The sequence below is a fragment of the Arachis ipaensis genome, chromosome B10, assembly GCF_059453495.1.
Source record: "Arachis ipaensis isolate K30076 ecotype BB chromosome B10, ASM5945349v1, whole genome shotgun sequence".
NCBI classification, from domain to species: domain Eukaryota; kingdom Viridiplantae; phylum Streptophyta; class Magnoliopsida; order Fabales; family Fabaceae; genus Arachis; species Arachis ipaensis.
Genome location: NC_142435.1, coordinates 114,421,199 through 114,426,796, shown reverse-complemented (window position 1 = coordinate 114,426,796; position 5,598 = coordinate 114,421,199). Strand labels below are relative to the sequence as shown.

At 41.9% G+C, this 5,598-nt stretch overlaps 1 non-coding gene across 1 annotated transcript; it reads left to right on the top strand.

The window, feature by feature from the left end:
* The first annotated feature begins 4,777 nt into the window (after positions 1 to 4,777).
* LOC148581369 (small nucleolar RNA R71) lies at positions 4,778 to 4,885 on the top strand. Its single transcript, XR_015898768.1, has one exon. It is a non-coding gene; the product is annotated as a small nucleolar RNA R71 (small nucleolar RNA).
* Positions 4,886 to 5,598: the final 713 nt, after the last annotated feature.

The window sequence follows — 5,598 nt, the reverse complement described above, 5'->3', positions numbered from 1 at the left end:
CCAAGCAACTGAAAATCAAATAGGATAAAAAAATAAGAGAATATACAATGAATTCCAAAAACATCTATGAAGATCAGTATTAATTAGATGAGCGGGGCTTTTAGCTTTTTGCTTCTGAACAGTTTTGGCATCTCACTTTATCCCTTGAAGTTCAGAATGATTGGTATCTATAGGAACTCAGAATCCAGATAGTGTTACTAACTTTCCTAGTTAAGTATGTTGATTATTGAACACAGCTACTTTATGAGTCTTGGCCGTGGCCCTAAGCACTTTGTTTTCCAGTATTACCACCGGATACATAAATGCCACATACACATAACTGGGTGAACCTTTTCAGATTGTGACTCAGCTTTGCTAGAGTCCCCAATTAGAGGTGTCCAGGGTTCTTAAGCACACTCTTCTTTTTTTGCTTTGCACCTCGACTTTAACCGCTCAGTCTCAAGTTTTCACTTGACATCTTCACGCCACAAGCACATGGTTAGGGACAGCTTGGTTTAGCTGCTTAGGCCAGGATTTTATTCCTGTGGGCCCTCCTATCCACTGATGCTCAAAGCCTTGGATCCTTTTTATCACCCTTGCCTTTTGGTTTAAAGGGGTATTGGCTTTTTCTGCTTGCTCTTCTTTTTTTTTTGCAAGCTTTTCACTGCTTTTTCTTGCTTTAAGAATCAATTTTATGATTTTTCAAATCATCAGATAACATTTCTCCATTTTCTTTCATTCTTTCAAGAGCCAACAATTTTAACATTCATAAACAATCAAATTGAAAAATATGCACTGTTCAAGCATTCATTCAGAAAAACAATAGCATTGCCACCACATCAAAATAATTAAACTATTTTAAAATTCAAAATTCATGTACTTCTTTTTCTTTTTCAATTAAAAACATTTTTCATTTAAGAAAGGTGATGGATTTATTTTCATAGCTTTAAGGCATAGACACTTAGACACTAATGATCATGTAATAAAGACACAAACATAAATAAACATAGAGCACAATTTTCGAAAAACAGAAAATAAAGAACAAGGAAATTAAAGAACGGGTCCACCTTAGTGATGACAGCTTGTTCTTCCTCTTGAAGATCTTATGGAGTGCTTGAGCTCCTCAATGTCTCTTCCTTGCCTTTGTTGCTCCTCTCTCATGGTTCTTTGATCTTCGTTAATTTTATGGAGGAGGATGGAATGCTCTTGGTGCTCCACCCTTAGTTGTCCCATATTGGAACTTAATTCTCCTAGGGAAGTGTTGATTTACTCCCAATAGTTTTGTGGAGGAAAATGCATCCCTTGAGGCATCTTGTCCATCAGTGGGATCTCTTGTTTCCTCATGCTCTTGTCCATGAGTGGGATATCTTGTTTGCTCCATCCTTTTCTTAGTGATAGACTTGTCCTCATCAATGAGGATGTCTTCCTCTATGTCAATTCCAGCCGAATTGCAGAGGTGACAAATGAGATGAGGGAAGGCTAACCTTGCCATAGTGGAGGACTTGTCCGCCACCTTGTAGAGTTCTTGGGATATAACCTCATGAACTTCCACTTCTTCTCCAATCATGATGCTATGTATCATGATAGCCCGGTCTATAATAGCTTTGGACCGGTTGCTAGTGGGAATGATTGAGCGTTGGATGAACTCCAACCATCCCCTAGCCATGGGCTTGAGGTCATGCCTTCTTAGTTGAACTGGCTTTCCTCTTGAATCTCTCTTCTATTGAGCGCCCTCTTCACATATGTCCATGAGGACTTGGTCCAACCTTTGATCAAAGTTGACCCTTCTAGTGTAGGGGTGTGCATCTCCTTGCATTATGGGCAAGTTGAATGCCAACCTTACATTTTCTGGACTAAAATCCAAGTATTTCCCTCGGACCATTGTAAGCCAATTCTTAGGGTCCGGGTTCACACTTTGATCATGGTTCTTGATGATCCATGCATTGGCATAGAACTCTTGAACCATTAAGATTCCAACTTATTGAATAGGGTTGGTGAGAACTTCCCAACCTCTTCTTCGGATCTCATGTCGGATCTCCGGATACTCATTCTTTTTGAGTTTGAAAGGGACCTCGGGGATCACTTTCTTCTTGGCCACATCTTCATAGAAGTGGTCTTGATGCACCCTTGAGAGGAATCTCTCCATCTCCCATGACTCGAAGGTGGATGCTTTTGCCTTCCCTTTCCTCTTTCTAGAGGTTTCTCCGGCCTTTGGTGCCATAAATGGTTATGGAAAAACAAAAAGCTTTAGCTTTTACCACACCAAACTTAGAAGGTTGCTCGTCCTCGAGCAAAAGAAGAAGAGAGTAGAAGAAGAAGAAATAGAGGAGATGGAGTGGGCTTTGTGTTTCGGCTAAGGGGGAGAAGTGGTGTTTAGGTTGTGTGAAAATGAAGGAGTGAAGATGGGTTTATATAGGGGTGAGAGGGGTGTGTATGGTTCGGCCATTATGGGTAGGTTTGGGAGGGAAAGTGGTTTGAATTTGGATGGTGAGGTAGGTGGGGTTTTATGAAGGATGGATGTGAGTGGTGAAGAGAATGGTGGGAGTTGATAGGTGAGGGATTTTTGGGGAAGAGGTATTGAGGTGATTGGTGAATGGATGAAGAAGAGAGAGAGTGGTGGGGTAGGTGGGGATCCTGTGGGGTCCACAGATCCTGAGGTGTCAAGGATATCTCATCCCTGCACCAAGTGGCGTGCAAAACGCCCCTTGCTGCCAATCCTGGCGTTAAACGCCAGGCTGCTACCCATTTCTGGCGTTTAACGCCAGCTTCTTGCCCATTCCTGGCGTTAAACGCCAGTCTGGTGCCCTTTTCTGGCGTTAAACGCCCAGAATGGTGCCAGACTGGGCGTTTAACGCCCATTCTGCTACCTTTATTGGCGTTTAAACGCCAGTAACTGTCTCCTCCAGGTTGTTCTATTTTTCATTCTGTTTTTCACTTTGTTTTTGCTTTTTCAATTATTTTTGTGACTTCATATGATCATCAACCTACAGAAAATATAAAATAGAAAATAGAAAATTATCATAGAATAGTAACGATTGGGTTGCCTCCCAACAAACGCTTCTTTAATGTCAATAGCTTGACAGTGGGCTCTCATGGAGCCTCACAGATGTTCAGAGCAATGTTGAAACCTCCCAACACCAAACTTAGAGTTTGAATGTGGGGGTTCAATACCAAACTTAGAGTTGGGTTGTGGACTCCCAACACCAAACTTAGAGTTTGACTGTGGGGGCTCTGTTTGACTCTGTATTGAGAGAAGCTCTTCATGCTTCCTCTCCATGGTTATAGAGGGATATCCTTGAGCTTTAAACACAAGGGAGTCTCCATTCACTTGAATGATCAATTCTCCTCTGTCAACATCAATCACTGCTTTTGCTGTGGCTAGGAAGGGTCTGCCAAGGATGATGGATTTATCCATACACTTCCCAGTCTTTAGGACTATGAAATCAGCAGGGATGTAATGGTCTTCAACCTTTACCAAGACATCCTCTACAAGTCCATAAGCTTGTTTCTTTGAATTGTCTGTCATCTCCAGTGAGATTCTAGCAGCTTGTACCTCAATGATCCCTAGCTTCTCCATTACAGAGAGAGGCATAAGGTTTATGCTTGACCCTAGGTCACACAAAGCCTTCTCAAAGGTCATGGTGCCTATGGTACAAGGGATTGAGAACTTTCCAGGGTCCTGTCTCTTTTGAGGTAATCTCTGCCTAGTTAAGTCATCCAGTTCTTTGATGAGCAATGGAGGTTCATTCTCCCAAGTCTCATTACCAAATAACTTGGCATTTAGCTTCATGATTGCTCCAAGGTACTTAGCAACTTGCTCTTCAGTGACATCTTCATCCTCTTCAGAGGAAGAATACTCATCAGAGCTTATGAATGACAGAAGTAAATTTAATGGAATCTCTATGGTCTCAGTCTGAGCCTCAGATTCCCATGGTTCCTCATTAGGGAATTCCATGGAGGTCAGTGGACGTCCATTGAGGTCTTCCTCAGTGGGAATCACTGCCTCTTCCTCCTCTCCATGTTCGGCCATGTGAAATGTGGTTATGGCCTTGCACTCTCTTTTGGGATTCTCTTCTGTATTTCTTGGGAGAGTGCTAGGAGGGAGTTCAGTAATTTTCTTACTCAGCTGACCCAATTGTGCCTCCAAATTTCTAATGGAGGATCTTATTTCAGTCATGAAACTTTGAGTGGTTTTGATTAGATCAGAGACAATGGTTGCTAAGTCAGAGTGGCTCTGCTTAGAATTCTCTGTCTGTTGTTGAGAAGATGATGGAAAAGGCTTGCCATTGCTAAACCTGTTTCTTCCACCATTGTTGTTGTTGAAGCCTTGTTGAGGCCTCTGTTGGTCCTTCCATGAGAGATTTGGATGATTTCTCCATGAAGGATTATAGGTGTTTCCATAGGGTTCTCCTATGTAATTCACCTCTTCCATTGCTAGGTTCTCAGGATCATAAGCTTCTTCTTCAGAGGAAGCTTCCTTAGTACTCCCTGTTGCTGCTTGCATTTCAGACAGACTCTGAGAAATCATATTGACTTGTTGGGTCAATATTTTATTCTGAGCCAATATGGCATTTAGAGTATCAATCTCAAGAACTCCTTTCTTCTGAGTTGTCCCATTATTCACAGGATTCCTTTCAGAGGTGTACATGAATTGGTTATTTGCAACCATTTCAATGAGTTCTTGAGCTTCTGTAGGCGTCTTCTTCAGATGAAGAGATCCTCCAGCAGAGCAATCCAATGACATCTTGGATAGTTCAGACAGACCATCATAGAAGATTCCTATGATGCTCCATTCTGAAAGCATGTCAGAAGGGCACCTTCTGATCAATTGCTTGTATCTCTCCCAGGCTTCAAAGAAGGATTCACCATCCTTCTGTCTAAAGGTTTGGACTTCCACTCTAAGCTTACTCAATTTTTGAGGTGGAAAGAACTTTGCCAAGAAGGCATTGACTAGCTTTTCCCAAGAGTTCAGGCTTTCCTTAGGTTGTGAATCCAACCATGTCCTAGCTCTGTCTCTTACAGCAAAAGGAAAAAGCATAAGTCTGTAGACTTCAGGGTCAACCCTATTGGTCTTGACAGTGTCACAGATTTGCAAGAACTCAGCTAAGAACTGATGAGGATCTTCCAATGGAAGTCCATGAAACTTGCAATTCTGTTGCATTAGAGAAACTAATTGAGGCTTAAGCTCAAAGTTGTTTGCTCCAATGGCAGGGATAGAGATGCTTCTCCCATAGAAATCAGGAGTAGGTGCAGTAAAGTCACCAAGCACCTTCCTTGCATTGTTGGCATTGTTGTTTTCGGATTCCATGGTTTCTTCTTCTTTGAAGAGCTCTGTTAGGCCCTCTAGAGAGAATTGTTCTTTAGCTTCTCTTAGCTTTCTCTTCAAGGTCTTTTTAGGTTCAGGATCAGCTTGAACAAGTATGCCTTTATCTTTGTTCCTGCTCATATGAAAGAGAAGAGAACAAGAAAGTAGGGAATCCTCTATGTAATAGTATAGAGATTCCTTGATGTGTCAGAGGAAAAGAAGAATAGAAGGAGGAGGTAGATGGAGGAGAATTCGAACATTTAAAGACGGAGGGAGTTCGAATTGTACCTTGAGGAGGAGTCTTAGTCCCTTAA